General features: G+C 38.7%; 1 protein-coding gene across 4 annotated transcripts in view; it reads right to left on the bottom strand.

The window, feature by feature from the left end:
- The window catches only part of GLIS3 (GLIS family zinc finger 3), a 506,378-nt gene that overhangs the window by 330,004 nt on the left and 149,997 nt on the right, over positions 1-26,377 (bottom strand). The window lies entirely within an intron of this gene.

The following is a 26,377-nucleotide window of genomic DNA, read 5'->3' on the forward strand; positions in this document are numbered from 1 at the left end:
AATCAGGTTAGCTTTCATGTCCCTTATATCAGAAATCAGTAAATACACATATGTGCACACTTATATCAGGACTCATCTTTAGAGACAGTCCTGGATCACCTTTTTTTTTTTTTTTCAGTATTAGTGATAGAAAAAAGCTTTCTCTAATTCCGATGAAAAATCCATAATGCTACAATAGAAACCCTTCTATAATCACCACTCATACAAAATATGCTTACATTTTGCTTCTTCTATATAGAAGTGTCCAGTTATATTAAGAATCATATTTTATCATCTCTTTACCTAAAGGGTTAAGGTGGTAAGTAGATGGGATTACTTGTATCAAACCATGTTTTTTTCTAGAATAGCTAATATCTTGAATGACCCAGCAAGGAAAGTTGACACTCCTGAAAAAAACTTGTTTAACTGGTTCATTTCATTCCAAGTCTGGTCTTCCAAAATGCCTCTTTAAAAGGATATAGACTGGCTGTGTCTCTCCAATCTTTATTTTTCCTCTTCATCCTAATATATTTTCATTGGACATACACCCAATTTTTTAAAAAATCAAGATGAGAGAACCCTAAACAAAACATTCATTCTAAAAGTAGCATGTTAACCAAATTTGACATAAATTTTTCATTTCATTAGTAACAATCTTCGAACGTAGTAAAATTTGGTACATATCCCAGAAGGGAAAGGAAAAAAAAGAAACCCTCAAGAATCTGTGCCATTACAGAAATGTGAAGAGCAAAGAGGAGAAAGGTAAACACTGCCATGACTCATTTATAAAAAATAATAATAGTGGTTGAATCATTCTAGACATTCTTTTTGCATGGATATACTTTTTCAAACAGTTTTTGCAAACTACCTGGTCCAGTCTCAGTTCCCATTTCAAATAAATCAAAATAAATATGATCTCAGGTTTTTCTGGCAAATTGGCTCTAAAATTTTCTCACCAAATTCCCCATCTTGCTCGTTGATATATCTGGGATCAAAGTAGTAGAAAAGCATCACGGTAACTTTCCTTAGCCCTAAGGAGTATAATTTTTTATTTTGTCTTCTCAAAAATTAGGTTAATAGCCAAAAAAATGACTTCTTCATCTTTTGTAACATTCTCTTCCAAGAGCCCACAAACTAAGGATAAACAAGACCTTAGAGTAATCACCAATGCTCTCATCAATGAAACCACATCTCCAAAGTGCTAGGAGAGTCACAGCATCTTTAGCTAGCAGGAAGCCTTCTCTAGTCCAGCCCTCTGGGAAACTAAAATCCAAGTGGTAACTGACTTGCGTCAGTAAATCACACAGGGATTTACTGACAGAGCAGAAACGGAGTCTACAAGAGTGTATTTTCATGGCACCTGTGTCCTTAAGTTTAGGTGCTGGATGCTTAGTTTCTTCCTTGGATACTTTCCAAGATCCAAGAAAGGTCCAAAAGAAATTTCTGTCTGATTTTTTTTTTCAGATACACAAACCGGAAACTTCCCCTCTCCCTGCAGCTTCTATCTGATGCATCTTCTTGTGCCTTGAAAGATCAGTTATAGATGATAGTCTCTCTGTTTTCATAACTCATATAACACTGTACCATCAGGGCTTCATCTTGACACTAAGAGTAGTGGGTACATTTTTGTGCAATGATCATAGACTTAATATCTTTATAAATTCCAACAAGCTACATGTGATTTGCTTTTCAAACCCCCTTTTTACCTTGGATAAAGGCAGTGTAATGGTTCATACCCTAGCCCAGTATATAAGACACTTGAATTCTATCCCTACCAGCCACTGCTACAAAAGCAACATTAGATGGCAGGTATTCTGTCAAATTCAGTGTCACATATTCATCTAAAGAACTCATTCATTTCATGCCTGTTTCCTTCACCATAAAATGGTATTAATATCTACCTCTAAAACAAAGACATATTAGCAGCTGGAACAGCACACCCAACAAATACTACTTGGTGTCAAAGCATATTAATACATTATTTCATCAAACCTTAGATGCCATATATTATGTCATACCATTATTTTATATACCAGTAAGAACAATAAACTAGTACATGGTGTTAATATTTCAGAGATAATCGATGTGAAAATAATGCACACCTTAGCATAGATAAATACCAATAAGATTGCTGAAAAAATTATTTTAGCCCTTTTCTTGTTCCTGCTTTTCTCTCTGCTTGGCACAGCCTTACTCTAACTTGTCTACCTAGGAGCACCTCTGTCTTCAAGGTCTTGATTCAAAGGTCATCTTCTCTGTGACTTCCTCTCCCCCACTGCCAACTGGGCAAATCTGACCAATTCTTCTTTTCGTTCCCCCACAGTCTTTCATAACACATTTGCCTCAGCACCTTCAGGGAACGGAAATGTTTACATGCCTGTCATCCGTTTATACTTTATTGCTTTTTAAAGACAAAGCTCTTGTCTGAGATATCACTGCTTCCTCAGCACCTAGCCCAGGGCCTATACAGTACACAATAAAGTCTGTCAATGAAGCTAAGAATGAAAATAAAAGATAGTTATACATGATATTAAATACACATTATTTCCACTGAAGCCCTCCTGGTCTTCTTGTCTAAAACAGTGCCATTTTTCAAAAACAGACTCAAACTAAGTCAATCCTTTGATGTTTCTCCACAGTGTGGCTAACTAGGTCTGAATGGAAGATGAAGCTGCGGGAGTAGTAACTATAAATCTATCTCCCTGGACTAGAATTTTACACTGGTCAAAGCTGCCCTTGTAACCCTATACCCTAGATCCTCACATTCACAGTATTTTCTCCGTCTGTAATAAAGAAACATTAATCTTCCCCTCCCCAGTGTCTCCATCATTTTCACTATAACACCTTCTACTCCCAAATTCACTGGTCAACTTGAGCCTCATCTAACCATAGAGGAGTGACAGCTTCTGACTATCACATACGTTTAGCACGTATACAGTAAATTTCTTGGGAACACGTTATGTTTGTGGAGCAGCTGTAAGAATGTTCTGTAAAATGGCATCATCACTCTCACACAGGGAAGCAAATAACAGTCTGACCAAGAACCACTGTGCTTAATGCAACCATCTAACTCCAATTTTTTTTCATAATGCCAGACAGAATGAACACCTCCAGACTGCTCAGAATTGTGTAGTGCATTGTAGTATGGGCTCTGGAGACAGCCTGCTTGGGAACCCCCAACCCAGGTTGGTCGTGTGACTTGGGCAAATTACTTAAACATTTGTGTTTATCTCTATGTGTTCTCATCTGTAAAATGGGAATAAAAATAACACCACTTTATAAGGTGTTATTGTGCATCTAGTATTAATTACACACGTAAAGGACTTCACATGTTGCCTAGGGCATAGTAGGTACTTGATAGATGTTAGCTGCAATTTTTGTTGTAGTTGTTGTTATTATTGTTCATGCCTGTCATCACTTTTTTTTTTTTTTTTTGCTACATTCTCTTTCTTGAAGTAAGAAGAAAACAGTTCTTTATAATTCCTTGCACAAAACAAGATACGAGTAAATGATACTATTTAATTCTCTACCCATTTCTTTCTGCTTTGAGCCTGGAGCCAACTTTTTTAAAACCAGGTGTCATCACAGATAGAAGAAAAGTTTTCAGCTGGCCAAGTTTGAACATTCCTTGGCTTGTCATTCCCTGAAAACAAACTGTACAACTTTTCTGACTACCAGATGTGCCAACTACTTGTATGCTGGTTTTCATTTTGAAATACTGCTTATTTTTAGAGACTGTACAGTGTTTCTTAAAAATGTGTTTACTGCTCAAATAAGGATTCGAGTGGATGGCATTCTGAGTACTACATACATTCTAGCCAAAATCACTGCATGTTGGTGGGGAGCGCAAACGTTTTGCATTTCCTGAATTGAGAGGTCATCTTAGCAGGGGCATGTTTTTAATTAACATCTTCATTAGTTGAAAGAGTTCTCTTGAAGTCAAATAGTTGACTATGTTGCAATTACCCCTGCTGAGGCTGCAACTTTCAGAATGATTTATGTTTATCCACTGGTTCCTCTAAAAATGACAGAGATATTGGGGGGAACAGAAATAGCATATATATATATATATATATATATATATATGGGAGGGGGGTAGGGAGAAGTAATCAACTTTTTTTTTATTGTATTGTTCACCAACTGACACTAATCAAATGCCAACCATGAGCTGGGCAGTCCTTGGAGACAATGGTGAGCAAGATAGACAGAGTCCCACCCCCCCACAGAGCCCACAGTCTGCCCATGAAGAGGAATACCAAAGCAACCATTACATAAAAGAGATCCCTGCTCCTAGGTTGGGTCATATGAAATGTCTTTCTTTACAGGTCAAACATGATCAAATAAGAGCAGTTTCTATATAGTTCAACCTAACACATATGCAGAGTATTTTGGAAACAGAAATAACGCATATCAGGATTTGAGTTCTGTCTCACCCACCCACTGGCTGTGCAACACTGAGCAAGGTCCTTAAAAGTCTCTGTGCCTCAGTATCCTGTCCCTAAAATCAGGACAGTTAATAGTACCTAATACAGGGTTGTTATGAGGATTGAAAGGGTTAGTATATATTATTATATGCTTTACCATCTCTAAGGATCAGGGTTTTCTTCCCAATCTTTCACTTTAAAACATTTCAAACCTACAGAATAGTTGTAAGTAGTACATGAATCCTCTTTATCTAATTTATCAATTGATAAATTCCACCTGTTGATCTATCTATTCATCTATCCATCTCTGTATATATAAGATTATTGTTTTAATTATCATTAATTTGTTGAACTATTTAATAATAAGCCATAGATTTTATGCCCTTCACCCCTAAATACATAATCATAACACAATCATCAAATTCAAGACATTTAGCAATGATATAGTACTAGTACATAATACACAATTTATAGTCAAATGTTACTAATTATCCCAATGACACCCTTTAGAGCAACTGTTTTCGAATCCAGGATCATGCATTTCAAGGAAAGGTTTTGCTGAGCTGGAACTTCAAGAATGGAATAGTAAATCAATGGACACCCAGGCACTGAAGCTTGATGGAAAAGTAGAAAATCAGAGAAAGAAAAGAAGTGAGAAGTAACAGCGCACAGCACAATAGCTAAAAGCATGGATTTGTACCCTAGCTCCACCACTGAATGGCCACGTGAGCTTGGGCAAATTACTCAAGTTTTCTGTACCTCAGTGTTCTGATCTCTAAAATAGGGTTAATACTAGTACTTACATCATTGAGTTGTTCTGAGGATTAAATGATCTCATATGTGTAATATATTTAGGGCCTGGCACTTAATAAATACATTATAAACTCATTTCTGGTACCTTTCTGATATTTCTAGCACCTCTTTTCCTGAGTGACCAAGGACGGCATGCTGATACCTCCTGACCCAAGGCCTTCCACTCAACACACAGTAGACTTATCCTCCCATCGATGGACTCCAGACTTCAGGCCTTTCCTCACTCCCATCTTATCTTACTCTTAGACTCTCCCCAGCTTTCATTCATATTCCTCCTTAGAACTAGAAATAAGATATTCTTGCATACTAGACATACTAGGCTTGCTATACAGTGTTTTGTCAAATTTGTAATGTTTTACTGCTGAAATACAGTAGTGACAACTTCATGAATATATGTGACTGTGTAGTGTGTTACTCTGAAATACAGTTAAGGCAAGGGTAGATGACTAAGAACACCAAAAGATGAGAATCAGAATGAAATAGCTGGCTTCCTTATTCAGGGCCAAAGCATTTAAATTCAGTGTATGTTACAAATGCTCGAAACTGCACAAAACTTATGAGAGGTAAGGACTACTGAGCAGAGCATCCTGTCTCCATGGAGCTTACAGCTCCGTAGAGATAAGATGCACTCATCTAGGAACAATCAGATAATGATACTAGACTGTACAGAATAAAGCATGAGACTGAATCATAGAGACAGGAGTTCAGAAAAGGTGGGAATCACTGTTTACCAGATAATTCACTGAAGAAGAACAAAGGCATTTCCCAAAGGTCCTCAGGAAGTCCAAAGGTGTTCAGTGATAACAAATAAGGTGGGGTCATGGAGAGATCCATAGTCAAATAGCTTTGGGAAACTCTAATATAACAAAGTTAAACATATCTCTTTACTACAGGTCTTCTCAGAGCCTTTAAAAATTGCAAATGCTGATAATAAATCTCCCAGAGGAGCAAATAATATGCAAAATATATTTGTTTAGGGCACTTTTTCCCCCTATGACTCAACCAAGACTCACATACTAAAGAACACTCTTTAGAAAACAATGAGGTAAAACATGAAGGAAAAACGAGCACACGAATGGGAAGGAAATAGTAAGGTGTAGACACGGAAACAGAAGGGAGGAGGCGTGGTATGTGCTAGGGAAATGAAGAGAAGTCAGGGTTGCCTGCATGAGGGGGCTTGACCAGAAAAAAGGGAGGAGACAGACTTAGAAGACTTGTTTAGTCAGCCTGGTGGGCCTGATTTAACAACTGGACATTATGTATTCACCAATGGCTCCAAACCTGGCTGCACATTAGGGTCACCAGGAAAGCTTTCCAAAAATGCAAATTCATAGGCTTCACTTCAAACCAACTAAGCCAGATGATGCTGGTGTAACTGGCCTGCTGACATGCACCTGGGACCCTGTGCTATAGATAGTGGTGCATCCCACTAGAATCCAAGTTCACCCAAGATTAATCTGGTGGAGATGGGGAGAAAGGATGGAGGAGTACATGACCAGAAGCTGGACAAACAATGAGGAGAAGCCCATGGGGTAGTAAATGACAGCGTAAGAAGGCAACGGTTAGGGAAGCAAGTTAAGAGTAATTTATGGATTATATAATTGGTTGATAAAGATTTAGAAGATCAAGTTTAAAAAGGAGGAGGAGATCATATAAAGGCTACTTTTGTAACTCCAATCTAAAATTAATTACTTGATCCCAGATAATAAATAGATTAAATCCTAACCCAGATTAATGAAGATTCCCACGATTTGGGCAATCTCCCACCACTCTGCCCTCAGGAAACCTACCAAGTTTATCCCAGAAACAATATAACTTTCACACTAACACTCTTCTAACCTTAGTCAGTATTCAGGAATGTTGGCCACAAAGTATGGAATCACCAGCATTACTCATTTTTATTTTATCCCTGCATTAAATGGAATCGTATTTATACTCCAAGAGATTAAAAAATATCATATTCCTTTCTGAACCACTCAGTGCCCTGGATTCCTGGACATGAAGTCTCAGTCTTGCTCCCCACCACTGGGCACTCCTGATAACATGTTATTAAGAACACATAGCTCCAAACCACCTCATAAAGATGTAAAGATATATTAAACAGCATTCCCAAAGTTTATATTCTAAAGTCCCATCAGTCAGCTATTGTACATCAATTATCAACTAATTAGTACAGAGTGCTTATGCTGACCCTTCTGTTCTCTCTTGTAATGATTTGCCAAGTTAACTGAAAGCTGCTTTGCTCCATTGAGACTCTTAGTATAGCAAGAGTGTTAAATAAAGTTCACCAACAATTAGCCTAGAAAACCAAAGAGGAAATGTAAGCACATTTTACTGCTTTTCCCTGGATAAATTTTCTAACAATCCCATGAGAAGAGAGTGGATATATTTGTTAAACAAGCAAACCATTACTCTGAAAAACTGAAATACCAGTACTGGCATAGTTCAGTAATTCTGTCTCACTGATCAGGTATTCCTTTATTGTGCCCCTGCTCTGTGCTATAGTATATACTCTAGGGAGTGTGGATACACAGATGGGTTAAACAATTCTTGCTTACCATCTAATTTAGTAGGCTTACATCAAGGCTTACACATGGGATTAATCTGTGAAAATATATGAATTCAAGGTGAAATTATACTTACTCTATAAAAATAGGACTTGCACAAATATAAGAAAGGATGAGAAAAAAAAGGAGGAAGGAAGCATACTTAATGGGAGAAAACTATCTGAGTTTCCCAAAGCCCATGAACAGGTCACATTTATTAAGCACCACCTGTGAGCTTGGTGCTGTGCTGTACTAATGGAGTCCTAGGCCACTGGGTTTTCCCCTAAAGAGCTTCCGACCAGTTGGAAAGAGTTTTAATCAACACATGAAAAGATTAGGAAACACCCAATCTCTTTCTTAATTCAATGAAAGATTCTTTAAAATTTATAGTGTTTTACAATTTTCAAAAGTTTCACACACATAATTTCATATAATCCCATAACAACCTTATTTCCCCTATCCCTATATTGCCCCCCCTTCCTTCTTCCCACTGGTAATCACTAATTTGTTCTCTATATCTGTGAGCCTGCTTCTTTTTTGTTTTATTCACTAGTTTGTTGTATTTTTATATTCCACATATAAGTGATATCATACAATATTTGTCTTTCTCTGTCTCACTTATTTCTTTTAGCATAATGCCCCCCAAGTCCATTCACATTGCTGCAAATGGCAAAATTTCATTCTTTTTTATGGCTGAGTAATATTCCATTGTGTGTGTGTGTCTGTGTGTACCATATCTTCTTTATCCATTCACCTGATGATAGACACTTAGGTTGCTTCCATACCTTGGCAGTTGTAAATAGTGCTGCTGTGAACACTGGGGTGCATGTACCTTTTCAAATAAGTGTTTTTGGGGGTTTTTTGGATATATACCCAGGAGTGGAATTGCTGGGTCATATGGTAGTTCTATTTTTAGTTTTTTGGGGAAACTCCATACTGTTTTCCACAGTGGCTGCCCCAATTTGCAGTGTAGGAGGGTTCCCTTTTCTCCATATCCTCGCCAACACTTGTTATTTGTGTTCTTTTTGAAGATGGCCATTCTGACAGGAGGAAACACCCAATCTTAAACTGAGTTGCCATATGCTGAGCAAAGAGATAGATCAAACAAGAAAAAGATCTGTTAAACTGGAGGAGGCTTGGTGGAGGAGGTGAAACCTGATCGGAGCCTTTTAATGGCCAGAGGGCAGAGGACGGTACAAAAAGGGGGTTTGCCAAAGTGAAGTGAGGAAATGTACTATGAAGGCATACGGAGGCAGCATGGGGAAGTGGTAAAGGATGGAGATGCTAGAGCCAAAATGGCTTCACTTACCAGCTCTGTGACCTTGGGCAAGTTCCTTAACCTCTCTGTGCCTCTGTTTCCTCACCTAGAAAATGGGGATGATCATTGTACCTACCTTCATAAGGCTGTTTGGAGAACTAATAGGTCAAAATATGTAAGCACTTAGAATAGTGTCCAGCACACAGTAAGTACTCTATAAGCCTCAGGTATTCATGCTCTTATTAAAGCATTCTTAGATTACACAGGCCCTCTAAGGCTAGGCCCTCCAAAAGAACTATAGTAGGCTTTTAAGCATGAGTGTGACGTGATGAGGGACTATGAAGAAGACAATTTCACTATTTTCAGCACATAAGAAAGCAGAGCAAGGTAGGAAGATGTTGCTTTGAGCTCAGGATGCAGTGACAAGGCCTGGACCAGGTTGAGCAGAGGTGAATAAAAGGGACAGAGTAACCCCAAATTATCTTATGAAGAAAACAAATAAGAGGGTTGTTGAAGGAACTGTAAGAAGTACTAGATTCCAGACCCTTCTCCATAAATTAACATTGTGTTTTCCCTAAGCTGCTTTTCCCCTCTAGGTCAACTAAAAACAGAGACTGTAAGAGAAATGGCAAAGCTGCCCACTGGAAAGACCTCTCATTGTATGCAACAATGACTGGGACCTCTGTCAGAGAGGAGGTGCTCAACAAATACTTGTTGGGTGAATGAATAAAGAATATGACTTCTAAGGCAAATATAGTTCAAGGACACAAATAAAAGTGAGAAGTTCCCTCTTAAATGTGAGTTGTGATATATAAGAAAGAAAGACAGAGATCCCTGGTGAACACAACTGTTGATACGTCCTTATCTCTAAGTTCCTGAACAGCTGGAAATATTATTCGTTTGCTGCATCTCTCCTTACTCCCTGCGCGTACACATGACTTGACACGAAGGGAGAGTAGTCTAAGGCAGTCAATGCAAACCAATGGAACTTTTTTTTAGGACCTAAGAGCTGGTTCCAAGGGAAAATCCCATTCGATCCTTCATAACAGAGATAACTTCTTAGTATCTAAAAGTCACAACTTACACAGCCATCACTAAAAGCTACTAGACTAACTTGTTTTCCACCAAACAGTAATTCTGCAGAACTGTCCAAAGAGATACATACATAATTTTTTTCTGTTACATATTCTACACAGGCTTGCAAGTTCAGATGAGATGCCCAGAAGCATCCGACCCAAAGAAATGACAGTTATGGAGATTACATTCTCTTATACTAAAAATTAAGTCACCCATATTTCTAAGAACCAGAAAATGCCTGGCTTCCTGCATCCAGAAGTCACACAGGTTGTTCAACTGTCTCATCAACCAGATATCTTTTGCTTCTAGGCTTTAGATTCTTGACTCTGGGCTCCAAAGTCCATTCAGCAGCCCAGGTATATGCAAGAAAATTTGTTGAGCTACTATTTGTATTTTGTGCTCCTTTGTCTCAGGGTAGTTATTATAAAAGGGCTAAAAGTAGACACTGCTTGATTTCGTCCTTTCTTCTAGTCCTGTGGGGAGGCCTAAATCCACTGAGATTACCCAAGTGCTCTGAGTACCTATGAAGAGAAAGCCAGGAGAAGGGAGATTGCCCAAAGTCTGGGAAGAACATCAGTTTGACAGTCCCCCAGGTAGTGAGGCAGCTCTCAGAGAAGGCAGTGAGGGTGAAGAGAATGTCTGCAATGGCAAATGTCCAAAGGCCAGGCTCTAGGTCTAGGGGCTCCCAGCTCTTCAGCTCTTGGCAAAGCTTTCTGTGCCCAAGCAATGCACAAGGAGCAGACTTCTAGAGGCCATGTGGGCTTGGTCAGCAGGCACCTCAGCATCAACCTGGACCAAGAACCAGAAAAGCTCTTGGTATATTCTGCTCTGCACAAAGACCCTGGGATCTCGTCTCTCTGGCAAGGTATTAGGTACTCCAACCGACAATGACTGATATTAAATTTCAGGGTACTGGAGTCTGATTTGTTTTCAATTAAAGGAAATAATTTAAAGAACGCTTTCATTTATACCTGAGTTGGTAGAGTAAGTCACATCCACTACAGATTCAATTAAAACTGGAGAGACTGGAAAGCTGAAATATCTACCCTTTGGCTCAAGCAACTTGAAACTTGTCATTGTGTAAAATTACATAACATTACCCCAACCACCAAAATATTTAAAAAATTTTTAACATCACAAGTCTCAACACACAGACAATCTGACTAAGGCCTACATAGTGCAAGTTCCCCGTGTTTCTTTTATTTAATGCCATTTTTGAACTTACAAGAGAACTAGAGTAATCTAAGCACTTCTGTAAATATAATTGGGGCATGAGTTAGCATTAAAGTAATTGTGACTGTTTTATCTCTATATCCCACAGGTACTAATTCAGACACTATATCAACAATAACTGAATTAATAATAATGAAATTAGGTCAAACAAAAAAGAACACCAATTCCAACCCAAATTCTTTCTCATCAAAACAAAAAAGCAATCATAATACAGATTGATGCCAGTATGAAAAAGATCTAAATTAAAAGTAGTGCTTATAATTCTTTTTGGGTCCATCTCCTAAAGCAAAGGTAACAAAAGCAAAAATAAACAAATGGGACCTAATTAAACTTAAAAGCTTTTGCACAGCAAAGGAAACCATCGCCAAAATGAAAAGACAATATATTGAATGGGAGAAAATATTTGCAAATGATATGACTGATAAGGGATTAATATTCAACATATATAAACAGCTCATACAACCCAACATCAAAAAAACAAACAACCTGATCAAAAACTGGGCAGAAGAATTGAATAGACATGTTTCCAAAGAGGAAATGTAGATGGCCAACAGGTACACGAAAAGACCCTCAACATCACTAATCATCAGGGAAATGCAAATCAAGACCACAATGAGCTATCACCTCACACCTATCAGAATGACTATCATCAAAAAGAACACAAATAACAAATGTTGGCGAGGATATGGAGAAAAGGGAACCCTCCTACACTGTTGGTGGGAATGTAAATTGGTGCAGCCACTGTGGAAAACAGTACGGAGGTTCCCCCAAAAAACTAAAAATAGAACTACCATATGACCCAGCAATTCTACTCCCTGGGTATATATCCAAAAAATCCCCACAAAAAACACTAATTTGAAAAGATACATGCACCCCAATGTTCACAGCAGCACTATTTACAACTAACAAGGTATGGAAGCAACCTAAGTGTCTATCATCAGGTGAATGGATAAAGAAGATATGGTATACACACACACACACACACACACACACAATGGAATACTACTCAGCCATAAAATAGAATGAAATTTTACCATTTGCAGCAACATGGATGGACTTGGAAGGCATTATGCTAAGTGAAGTAAGTCAGACAGAGAAAGACAAATATTATATGATATTACTTACATGTGTAATCTAAAAATGCAACAAACTAGTGAATAAAACAAAAAAGAAGCAGACTCACAGACATAGAGAACAAACTAGTGGTTACCAGTGGGAACTGGGAAGTGGGGAGGAGCAACATAGGGGTAGGGGAAAGAAGGTTACTGTGGGATTATATGAAATCATGTAACAACTTTTGAAAACTGTAAAGCACTATAGACTTCAGAGAATCTTTCATTCAATTAAAAAAAAAAGTGGTGCTTATGTTCTCCCTAAAGTAATACTTTTTTTAAGGAGTATTATTATTTATCTGAATTTGAATATGAAAGCTGAAAATAAATGTGAATAAAAAGTTGAATGCTAACTGAATCAAAAACATTTCCTAAATAATTTACAAATTCTTAGAAGAGAATTAATAACAAATCATAAGCAACATAAAAAATTCCTATGGCTTTAAATGTAAATGGGAAGGAGAGAAATAAAATTCCTCCCCAATTCTCCAAAGGTCAATTAAGTAAAGGCCTTGATTTGGTGGTTAGATACCTCCTCTTTTGACTGCTCCAGCTGAACCAAAGTATAAAGTCTGCCAGAATTTGTTCTTCTCTTTGTTCTAAACACCCGTAACAAAACAAAAATAACAAGGAAAGGCAGAAGTCTCACTATGATCTTCTTGCACGAGAAGGAACATGAACCTTGATACAAATCTACAGTTTGAAATAAAATATTACATAAATACCTGTGAATCACTGGGTAATATTAGCTACTTAAAATGAGCAGAAAAATTATAAAGGTATTGCTAAAATATTTTCAATAAAGAAAACTGTTTAGGCAATCACCTTAGTGTGATCATTCTAAGTCTAAATTTTCAAAATGGAGTCTATAATTTGCTTCTAAATAAACCTACTTAGATAGTAAGTTTAATAAAATTACATAAATTTTAGCACTTAGAGATATGCATGCTTCAGAGTCATAGTACTTTGAGAAATCAAGTTAGATCTTAAGGCTGAAGAAAGTGAGAAAATAAATCACTTTCACCAAATTTCAAAGGTATCCCTTTCCTTTCTTCTCTCTTATAGCTATTAGGTACTAGATAACCAAACCTACTCTCCTAGGTACTGATCTTGTGAAGAATCCAGAAAAAATAATAATAAAGGGAGTTATCTTTTCTTTGGTCTTCTGCTTTCAAACACAGCAAGCTAGCTATGGTAAAACCATTGCAAATTTCAGAAGAGATTTTGCTCCATGTTCTAATTCTAGGACCAAGCCAATGAGAAAAAAGGGAATGGACAACTTCCTTCCTCTTTAAACACAGTAAGCACCTTTGTTTGGAAAGACTTTCCCACTATCTTCTTTCAAAAATGTGTTAGTCATAGTGGTCCGGGGGAGGGTGGGAAGATGTGGCAACTGGTATCCTTGTTATTGTACTTCAGTAGAGAAAGTAAGGGGATGAAGATTGAGAAATCTTGCCTCATGAATACTGGATGCTCTGTCATCTGACACCAGTAGCACAAGGAATTCTAGTAACACCTCCCTCTAGAGGAGGAAAGAATGGAGTCCGAAAAAAATATGTAAAAAAGACATATAATTCAGCTTAACTGACTTGTTTTTTGACACGTAGCCTTGAAAAGAACAATTTTACCTCAGAAACTTGGCAAATGCAAACTGATTTTTTGATAAGTTTTAACATGCATTTTACTAAATGCAAGAATAGAGAGTGAGGGAGAGAAAGGCCAGGTATCCAAAGACAGGGAGGTTGTCAGGTTTCTCTTTTCTGTGTCAATTTTGTTTAGTTGGTCAAATGAAAATTCAAAACCATATAATTAGATGGTTGTTTATACATGATTAAGCATGAGCTCATTGGACTTTAACATGCCAAAAAGTCAGAGATGTAGTTAAGGGCAAGAAGGAATTATTAATAAAAGGAAATAAAGCTGTAATACATTTTTCACTTACGAATAAAAATAATTCAAAGTTCTCTAGATGGAAAAAGAGGAAGAAAAACATCAACCGTGAGTAGGGGCAAGAAACCAGATAATTTTATAAATGGTTAGAATTCATGACATGTAAAATATAAGACACCGGTACAAAAAAGCTTTTCCTCCTCTATGATTCTAATCCTATTTTTATTTCTTGTAAACATAATTCACAATGAGAACATAAAACTTACCTGTATTATATTTCTTTAGAATTGTTCTGGGAAATATTTAAGCAAGAACATGCTGTTCATTTAAAAGAGTTACTTGTTCTCTTCATAACTGTCTTCACCAGTAATCCTCTCTGGAGAAACCAATAGCTGTCAGCTCCCTTGAAAAAGCCAAGTGTCTCTCATTTTTCACAAATGCAAAATTTTTCTTCCCAAAATGAAGTGAGCCCATCAAAAGCAAGGTTTAAATGGCCATAACCTTCATAAAGGTAAGGCAGACTTTTCCAGATCCCCCAGAGAATCTTAGATTGGGGCTGTGAAAAGTGGTGAATCAATTTCTCACAGAGATCAAACACCAAGCTATGGATGAGGTCAGTGGGCAAGTTTTTCAGATGACAGAGAGAATGAACTGATCCAGGATCAGACTACTTACTCCACCTTAGGTAAGGTTTTCAAGCCACTATTACAACTTCTCCTTACTGGGAAAATACACTGCCAGCAAACCCCAGAGATGGTTCAACTGTGCGTGCTATTTTCTCAATCAAACAACTCTTTGGGTTGCCAATGCTGTGACTGCTATGCTATTACATAGTAGAACCAAATGATCAGAATGAGTAAAGGCCACAGGAAGCCCAACACACAGTCCTTAAGACTGAGGCTAAAATGAATCTTAATAACATTCAAAAAGCCTGTAATACCTAAGAATTAAACATTGACTTTTATAGCCTGACTGTGAGAGCAAGGTCTCCAAGTCATATCAATTCCTTTTCTGTCTGAGAGACCTTCAATCTCAACCTCTCTTTCTCTCCTCTCTCTCCTCCCCTCTTCTCCTTCTACCCCCAATTCCCCCCACACACACACACACATACACAGACTATGATCATCAGCCAGTTCTGACTTGCAGAGCTGTCTTCAATCCTGTACATCTCTGCCCACTGGAATTTGAACAAAATATACTTCACTTAAACCTATATGATAAACTACAAAATATGGAAATGCCTAAAAAGCTCATTTCCAAGAAACTAAGATGATCATAGAGTGCATATCTGAAAACGCTCAGATATTTGAGACAAAGCACGATACTCACAACTAATTTGGCAATTTTAACCTACAAAGCCTTATGTATTATCTATGTGTCTTTCATAAAATATATACTTTGTTCTAAAGATACTTTTTAATTATTGACCTAATTTGGTTAAAGTTCTTAACATACTCATTTAGTGTTAAAAGCCACCCAAAGCTGAGGGAAGAGCACACTTTCACAAAAACTCTTTATGAGTCAGAAATTAATGAATTTTTGTCTTTAATGTTGAAGGAGAGGGAAAATCTTGCTAAATTAATACATATTGATTATTTGAAACAGTTTAATATCTACTATAGTTCCAGATAAGAAATGTGATAATTTATTCCTAAACAATGTGTGGCATGTAACTCAAAACCGCTTTTCATCAATAATTAATATTAATAATTAACAAGTATAAACAACAAAAATACCTTTTGGAAATGTTTCAACCTGGCCCTTTCCTCATTCCACAGTCTGCCTATTGCACCCCCTTTACCCTCTACGTGGGGTTAATAACTAAACTTCCCTCATCTCTGACATGCAACACTACCCAGCAGCAATCTTCCCAAGAATGCACGCACAAACACATAAGATTGTAAAGAACAAAAGTCTTATCAGAGTCACCTGAATCTGGCAAACGGATTTCTAAATTAGCATCTGCAGTTTCAATCCACTCAACAGTGAATTAGGTTTTTCTGCAGTAAGGACAGAACCCTGAAGAAAGTTCACCTCAAACACCTATTCTCCTACCTACAGATGAAAGGTCTTATGTCTTTAATACAGGGATTAACCTAGTAATAAAAATTAAACAGTACTCTAGATAAGCATAGTGGAAGGAGAGGATAATGCAAAAAACACTCATTTAAAAGAGGCCAGAACCAATGTACCAGGATTCTATTTGGCACTCATTCTGAAGAGCATTCAATTTGACTTTTTAAAACTACATTGCTCTTCTTTCTCCATTGATTGTATGCAGAATAGCATCTTCAGAGTCAAACCCATTCACCGTTATTGGTATAATCAAAGGTGTTTCACCCACCATCTGCCTCTTACTTTTCTAGCCACCTTGCCCTAGCACTCGACATCTCATCCAGCCATTTATCCCTTCACCAAACTGAACGTTATGCAGGTAATATCCTAAGTTCTTAAAGTTCAACACCACGGTATATTTTCATTTCTCACAGCAAATACAAATTCTACAATCCCTAATCCCCTTCCCCTGCATACCTCCATTCCATACTTTACCATTATTCTTCTTGAAAAGTCATCAGAACCACCAGCAAAAGCACCTCATGCTTAAGTTATTCATGTTCCCAGGCTGTTTGGTCACTGACATTTAAAAGTGGTAGAAGTAAGAAGCTCTCTCACTGGGGAGCTTCCATAGGCAGTTTGTGTAAAAGTGTGGGGATAAAGGTGTTTACATCTTTTTCTTGGCTGGGGGCCTCAGACAGCTGCGCAGAGAGTACTTTGCATACATTTCCAGGTCTACCTGCTCTTTGCTTTCATAAAGTATGCGCGGGGCTTGTACATTCAGAGACTGCTAGCACGTTCAGCAAGGGCTGGTGTGCAGAGAGGAAAGCATCTAACAAATGCAGCCTAAGAAACAATGTCTCCCTTCAAGTGGAACTGCTGGTGAAGTCAGCCAGCACTGGCCCGCGTGAACAATACTGGGCAGGTCATTAACCTGCCTGGTTCAGAAGGCGATGAGCTCACCCACCTTTCTGGAAATGCTATTTTAACTGCTGAGTTTATACAAATAAAACCCATAATTTTCTAATGGCTAAACTAGGAATGTGTTCGAAAATAGCTAACTCTCTGAGAACCCTGCAGAAGCCACACAGGGAACTTATGAAGGTGTGTCTGCTGTTGTTCAAGTTTGCACACATCTTTATAATCGCTACATATGTATTACCTTGAAAATAAGCATCCACACAAGTAAACCGCAATTTTTTAAAAAAATTAGGTGGTTAATGCATTGTTTTCTCCCTCTCTTTTTTTTTTCTTTTGCATAGGAAAGAATAAGTTAGTCGTTAACTACACAAAGGAGTTAACATTTAACTCTGAATACTGAGAATGCTTTAGCTCTCAACCCCTCCCCCCTTTTTTTATAGCAAAAATAGGTTCAGGAAAACTCTTACTAATTATCGCAGACCCTAGATGAGATCTGGCTATATCAGTTTCCTTGCTGTACTCACAGGAGGCCCCAGTTCCTTCATACATACTCCATTCCAGGCAGCTGGGAATCCCTGCCCACTGCCCCTCAGGACCCACAACTCCCAACTACCACCATTAAAGACCAGCTAACATTCTACCCCCTCCTTGAAACAAACCTTCCAGATTCCTGTCTCCTATCCCAAGTTTAAGGTGCTTTTATCCCTCCTCTAAAATCCCAGGTAATGTTATTTTTGAATCTTTTGTGTTACTGATCACTTCTACATTATATATTACCTGTACCTATATCTTACCTTTCCGCCTTATAACTGGCAGGAACCTGAGGATAGAGAACTTACCTTATCTACCTTCACCCCCAACCCCTCACCCCCAGAGTACCAGGCTACAATGATGTTGCGCTCAGGGCAGACACTCACTAAATGTCTATGGACAGGTAATGCCCATACCTTTTATTGTTAACACTGAGCCACTTTCCACAGGTAGGTGGCAGGAAGGCTAAAAGGAAAAAAGTGTTTTATTATTCAAAATAGGGAGATTGCTGGGATGCCCAGTGTTGGGGCGGTGGGGGGGGCGGCTCTTTTCTGTTGCCCCTGCCATTCCTAACCTGTCCTCCTCTCTCACTCCCCACAGGCTGACTCTACACCTCATTACACACACAGTTCCTCCCCATGGACACAGCCCTTTCCAAACTGTGGGACTTGTCACCTTTTCTGTGAAGCCCTCCTTGGAAACAGGAGTATAACAAACTCCTCTCCTCTCCCTCTTCTTAGCTATTCATAAATATCACAAAGGAAACGTAGAGGTTACATAGATATCAACATGGTGATCATACTTCCTCACCAAGAACTTATACTTTACTACTACCACTGCTACTACTACTACTAATAATAATACATCTATACATTAAAAACAAAATGAGAGGGACTTCCCTGGTGGTGCAGTGGTTAAGAATCCGCCTGCCAATGCAGGGGACATGGATTCGAGCCCTGGTCCAGGAAGATCCCACATGCCGTGGAGCAACTAAGCCTGTGCGCCACAACTACTGAGCCTGCAAGTCACAACTACTGAGCCCATGTGACACAACTACTGAAGCCTGCACACCTAGAGCTCATGCTCCACAACAAGAGAAGCCACCACAATGAGAAGCCCACACACCGCAATGAAGAGTAGTCCCCTCTAGCCACAACTAGAGAAAGCCCGCATGCAGCAACGCGCAGCCAAAAAAAAAAAAAAAAGAGAGCTGACATTAGTAGAAGATTTACTTGGTACCAGGGGAGGATGCCTGGCTCTATACTTGGATTAACCAGTCAGCTCACACAACAACCCTGATTATTACCATCCCATTTCACAGAGGAGACAACCTGAGATTCAGAAAACAGTAATTCCATCAGAGTGAGGATTCAAACTCAGGTAGCCCCACTCCAAAAACATGCACAGATGTCCATGAGCTCATACATCCTTGACCACCACCCTCCACACGACTAGACAGATAGTACAAAATGGGGAGAAGAGAGGACAATTGGAAACTGATTCTTCTCTCCCAAAGCTAGAACAAACAGCACCCACAGCCTCCAACATCTTGGTTTCCATATATAAGCAAAAGTGAGGAACAATACCTTAATTTGTTCCCTGTAGGTGCCATAAAAGGTGTCATGCATGCAAGTATAAATAGATGACATTATTTTAACCTTTATGGTAGCAGATAAATGTCCGTTATATAACCCCTCTCACTTTCAGGAATTTTTGATACATAACATCAACTTCATTTCTTCATTCACTCAGTCAGGGGCTAAATTGCATAGAAAGAGAAGGTAAAACAGAGATCAAGAGAATTACAACACAAAATGATATCTGTTAAAAAAAAAAGGGACGATCAAAAAGCTGTTGGAACGTTGAGGAGACAATGATGCTGATAATGATGACAATATTTAGGAACACAATACGAAAACAAGCATCTCCATGAATCTTACTATAGAAGGTATTGATTTTTCTGTTGATTAATAGTCTTAAGTTTGCACAATTCATCAGGATATATATTAGAGATTAAGAACGTGATAGGCACTTGCGTGCACACACGCGCGCACGCACACGCACACACACACACACACAGAGGAGCACAAAGACAGTTACACAGGGTGTCAGGTTCAACAAAAAATAAACATGAGGTGCTTGAAGGGAAACCCTCCCATGCAGTTCGATAGGGCCCCTTTCTACCAGAAATCTCAACCTTAAAAACAATATAAATGAATCCTTTAAAGGAATCTTTTATAAAATTCTGCCTTAAAATTTCATCTTTCAAAACTGCACTGACCTAAAAGCAGAGTCTAACCAGCCACCAACTGTCCCCAGGCATGTGGCTGCTCTCTGCTTTCGCTATGAAATAAAAATATTGACATAAGGAGAAGAAAAATGTGGATGTACGGTGAGTGGGGTCAGCAGTATGGAGATGAAAAGGATCTATGCCTGCTGGAGCCAAGTCATAAGGCCAGGAGGCTAAGTTTGGTCTGTGGCTTTGTAGCTGTGTGAACTTGACCAAATCACTTAGACTAAACCTCCCTGCCAAGCTTAGCTTAGTGAGAACATATAATGAACTATCTAGCACCTGGCTGGCACAAACCAAATACTCAGTAAGCGTTAATTCCCCTTCCTACCCAGATCACATCTGAAAACCTTTCACCTCTCATAATATAAAAGACTACCCCCAAACCAGAATAGAGGATGAAATCATTTCAAGAGTTTCCCCCATGAGAAAATGATGGATCCATGCTCCCACCATGCTTTGAATTCACAGATTTATATGTCGAGAAGGAATAACAGAGATCATGTTTCCAATTTCCTTACAGATGGTAAAACTCAAGTCCAGAGAGGTAAAGTGACTTATCCCAGGCCACACAGCTATTCAATTGCAAAGTCAGGATAAAAATCCAGGTAATCAGCACCCAACCAATCCTACTTTCTACTGTATTCTACTACATTCATTGGACTTGCTTAATAGTGCAAATACCTCTGAGGCAGTCAAAAATGTCTTTTGCGGGCTTCCCTGGTGGCGCAGTGGTTGAGAGTCCGCCTGCCGATGCAGGGGACACAGGTTCGTGCCCCGGTCCGGGAAGATCCCACATGCCGCAGAGCGGCTGGGCCCGTGAGCCATGGCCACTAAGCCTGCGCGTCCAGAGCCTGTGCTCCGCAACGGGAGAGGCCGCAACAGTGAGAGGCCCATGTACCGCAAAAAAAAAAAAAAAAAAAAATGTCTTTTGCATTTCTCCAAAGAAGATATACAGATCTCCAATAAACACATGAAAGAATGCTCAACATCACTAATCATTATAGAAATGCAAATCAAAACCACAATGAGGTATTACCTCACACCAGTCAGAGTGGCCATCATCAAAAAATGTACAAACAATAAATGCTGGAGAGGGTGTGGAGAAAAGGGAACCCTCTTGCACTGTTGGTGGGAATGTAAATTGATACAGCCACTATGGAGAACAGTATGGAGGTTCCTTAAAAAACTAAAAATAGAACTGTCATACGACCCAGCAATCCCACTACTGGTCATACACCCTGAGAAAACCATAATTCAAAAAAAGTCATGTACCACAATATTCATTGTAGTTCTATTTACAATAGCCAGGACATGGAAGCAACCTAAGTGTCCATCGACAGATGAATGGATGAAGAAGATATGGCACATATATACAATGGAATATTACTCAGCCATAAAAAGAAACAAAATTGAGTTATTTGTAGTGAGGTGGATGGACCTAGAGTCTGTCATACAGAGTGAAGTAAGTCAGAAAGAGAAAAACAGATACCATATGCTAACACATATATATGGAATCTAAAAAAAAAAAACAAAAAAGTGGTTCTGAAGAACCTAGGGGTAGGACAGGAATAAAGACACAGACGTAGGGAATGGACTTGAGGACACGGGGAGGGGTAAGGGTAAACTGGGACGAACTGTGAGAGTGGCATGGACTTATATATACTACCAAACGTAAAACAGCTAGCTAGTGGGAAGCAGCCGCATAGCACAGGGAGATCAGGTCGGTGCTTTGTGACCACCTAGAGGGGGTGGGGTAGGGAGGGTGGGAGGGAGACGCAAGAGGGAGGGGATATGGGGATATATGTATGTGTATAGCTGGTTCACTTTGTTATAAAGCAGAAACTAACACACCATTGTGGAGCAATTATACTCCAATAAAGATGTTAAAAAAAGTGTCTTTGGCTTTCAAAATAGAATGAAAATGGCAGATGGTAGACTCCTTCTACACAATGAGTGTCGGGTTTGGGACAGGAATGTTCATGAAGAGATGATACGCTGGAGGAGAAAAGGGTAAGCACAGAGGAGGGGATAAGGAGTGAAAAGGGACACAGAGACACCCTACTTTACAACTGTGCCCAAAAATCAATTCCATTTCAGTCCACCAATTGAATCTGGAATTGCCCCCAGACAGATTCTACCTCCTTTTTTTTTTTTTTTTTGCGGTACGCAGGCCTCTCACTGTTGTGGCCTCTCCCGTTGCGGAGCACAGGCTCCGGACGCACAGGCTCAGCGGCCATGGCTCACGGGCCCAGCCGCTCTGCGAGGATCAAGACAGGAACCCGTGTCCCCTGCATTGGCAGGCGGACTCTCAACCACTGCGCCACCAGGGAAGCCCTCTCCCTCCCTTTTATCTGCAAACCTAGAGAATACAAAATCTACCACTCTTCCGGCTCAGACAAAATGCATGAATTTTCAGGAGAAAAGAGAAATGAGATGGTTAACCATCTTTTTCAATAGTTTAAAAAAGAGGTTCAGTTTGAGTTTGCTCAACTCTTCTTAAACCTTAGGTTTCAGTAGAATCACTGCTGAACTACAGGTTTTACTGCAACCAGTGCCTGCTTATTTACCTGCCAAATATAAGTTTGCCATGGAACCAATGTTCAGGCTGCTTGGGGACAGCAAGCACCTTGTTAAGGAAAAGGAAAAAATCTAATTTCAGCATATCAACTTGACAGCATAATTTAAAAGATTCCCATCTCAAAGAAAGTTTACAAGCAATGAGTGAGGCTGTAAGGAGATTATTTCCAGGCATAATAATAATTGCAGAAAATTGACCAATTAGCTGTTAAGCACTGAGGGAATTCCTTTGCATTGTGGCCTTACTGTCTTTGTCTTTGTTCTGAAGAAGAATTCTGCCTTCAGGAGTCTAAAATAATGAAAGAGTTCTTCATTATGTCAATGAGAGTTTGGAGGGAGTCCCCATGGCACAGCGACCTTGCCTGGTAACGAAGCCTGCTAATGAAGCATAAGAATTGCCTGTTCCAAATAAAAAAAAGAATTGTCTGTTCCTAGTTAAACCTGCTCACACCCTCCACAGCGGGGGGAACCCTGGCTGAGGCCCCAACAAAAGGAGAGCCTTTGGAAGGTGACAGAACAAGGGGCATTTGGGGTTAAGACCCTTAGTTTGCCTTGGGCCAAACTTTTATCTCAAGGCTTCTCAAAAAAAAAGAAGAGAAAGAAGTAGAAAGCGAAATCATCATATAAAATTACATTCTATTCAACAAGTATTTATGGGATGACCAGTTGACACGGGTCTTGTACAGTTGGAAACCAGAACTTTAAACCCTCCCAACCCCGTAGCTCACCTAGTCAACCGACCAGTAACACAATTTTTCCCACTGCCCTTCAAACATCTATTACTTGCCACTTCTGCAGCAGGTAAAAGCTCTGCTTCCTCCAGCACCATTCAACTATAATGGCTGTGTGAGCCTCAAGAAGGCAGAATACAGCTTAATCAAAGGAAGAACCTTCTAGCAAGCAGAAGTGACTTGGGAACTCTTGGTGAGGCAGAGTTCTTGTCCCTGAAAGAATACACGGAAGGGCTGCCAGGATATTGCAGAGAGTGTAGAGGGAGAAGGAACTAGAAGAGAACATTTCTAAGGTCATTCCCCTCTCTATGTAACACGTCAAAAGGCTTAAAACACAGTGTCAAGTTTCATATTTTTATGTAAATTATGAGAAATTTCAATGCCCTCATTCAAAGGCTTTTGTGTGCGTATGTGTGTGTGTGTGTGTGTGCTTCTTTCTACTCTAGGCTTCTACTGTGATGCAAGGCAGGTAAATTAACTTCTCTAGGCCTCAGATTTATCATCACTTAAAGGAAGGCCAGGGATTAAGTAATCTCTCAAATCCCTTCCAGCTCAAACATTTTCTGAGTGAACACTGAGTTTACTCTCTCTCCTTTTTACCAAATTAAATTTAGGAATTCTACCTACCCATACAATTCAACAGAATCCCCTAAAAATCACTATACAGGAAAAGAAAATTCATTAAGGTGACAACACACAACATAAATATGGCAAAAACAATAGATTCCTTATATGCTATCAATTATGAGTTTCAAAATTTAATGGAAAAAAGTTTAATTAAAAATACCTAGGAATAGCATGTAATATGAAAAAAACTACTTTTTGTTCTGAAGACATGAAAAAATATATACATATTTTCAGGTGAGAAAACTAAATATAGTAAGTGTGTTGACTCTTCCAAACTTTTTCATAGACTTAATGTAGGGTTTCTCAGCCTCTGCATTAATGACAGTTTGTGCCAAATAATTCTTTGGGCTTTTATTTGGTGGTGGTCGGAGGGGGGACCCTGTGCATTGTAGGATGTTGAGCAGCATCTCTAGCCTCTACCCACTAGATGCCAGTAGCACTCCCCCAAGTTGTTGATAACCAAAACTAAATGCTGCCCAGACATTGTCAAATATCCCCAGGGGACAACAACGCTCAGGTGGGGAACCATTGACTTAGTGCAAAGTCCTAACAGGCCCTTCCTCATTCACTCAGTACCTTGACAATGGATTCTAAAGTTCATATGGAAGAATAAACTATACTAATAGTCAAGAAGATTTTGAAAAAGAAAATAAATATATTATTGAGCTATGAAGGTAAAAATTGTGAAATATAGAAGAGTAGTTAAACTGAACAAAGAAACAGAACAGAAGCAAAAGATCATGACCTCAGATAACTCAGATATATAATAACAACTAGCATATGGTGGCATTACAAATGAGTAGGAAAAAGGAGATCCTTCATTAAATGGTAGTGGGACAACTGTTTACTGTTTGGGGAAAAATCAAAGCTAAATCCTATTCACATTAGATATGTTCCAATTATCTATTGCTACAAACCACCCCAAAACTTAAGAGTCTTTAAAACAACAACTTATTATTATCTGTTGTGGTTCTGGGAGTTGACTGGTCAGGAAGGCACTTCTCACTTAGGGTCTCTCATGCACGCCACTCAGATGTCAACTAGAGCTGCAGTTACCTGAAGGGTAAACTGCGTAGACTTCTAAGGTGGTTCCCTCGTATCCTGGCTGTCAATGGGAACATCTAAACATGGTCTCTGCATATGGCTTGGGTTTCTCACGGCATAGCGGCTGACTTTCAGGCCAGTTAAGGGCCACGCCTACCACAGGCACAGCACTACTTCTGCCATATATTGCTGGCCAAAGAAATCTCAGGACTCCCTCAAATTCAAAGGAGTGGAAAAATAAAGAAGGAACCAGCAAAGTCACACTACAGAAAAGCACATGGAATGGGAGAGATGGTTTCAGTCATCATTCGAAAATACAATCAGCCATAACATACCAAAATAAATTCCAGGGAAATTAAGAGCTAAATATTATTAATAAATATTTATCAAAAATAAAAAACAACTAAAAGAAAATATCTGAGATTCTTTTTAAATTTTAGGATGCAGAAGGCAAAGATAAATAGATAGAACTGCAAAAATATTTTAGCTCAGAAAGTACCATAAACAAAATTGAAAAGCAATCAAAAGACTAGGAAAATACCAGCATTCTACATAACAAAGGGTTATGGGCTTAATATGTAAAGAGGCCTTACAAATCAATAATAAAGACAAACATTCCTATGTTCCACAGTTCACAAAAAAAAAGAATCCAGTAGACAAGACATAAAATAGACACTCTCAATTTTCTGCTAGTAGATCGAGTAGAAGGTATAAAATGTGACATAACCCATCTGGGAAGCAACTTGGTAATACAGTCAAGGGTATTTTAAAAAAATGTTCATTTGACCCAATAATCTACCATCATTTGAAAAGATATTTGTGATAATATAGTTTTAACAAAAAAGAAACCAAACTTAATTAAATAAATATAGTATACTTCTCACACACTGAAAATAATGTCTGCTGTACTTTCAAAGAATACTGAAATACATGGGGGAAAGTTCATAACACAAGGTAGTGAAAGAAAAGACAAGAAAACACAAAACTTTATTAAGGTATTTATTACCACTATCTCATATCACAGGATATTCACACATATTTATCTCCTAAATATTAACACTGGATACCTCTGTGTTTGGGGAATACTGGTACTGGTAGGTGATTTTACATTATTCTTTTACTTTTATCTTTTTTTCAGTATTTAAAATTGTTTTCTACAGTAAACATGCATTATTTTTATACTCAGAAAAAAAAGCTATTTAAAGAAAAAATACTAGTACTAATGGGTGAAAAACTGAAAAGGTCACATGTTACTAAATTACTGCT

Source organism: Aethalodelphis obliquidens, unplaced genomic scaffold, assembly GCF_003676395.1.
Source record: "Aethalodelphis obliquidens isolate GAN/ISIS:26980383/991018 unplaced genomic scaffold, ASM367639v1 scaffold7, whole genome shotgun sequence".
NCBI classification, from domain to species: domain Eukaryota; kingdom Metazoa; phylum Chordata; class Mammalia; order Artiodactyla; family Delphinidae; genus Aethalodelphis; species Aethalodelphis obliquidens.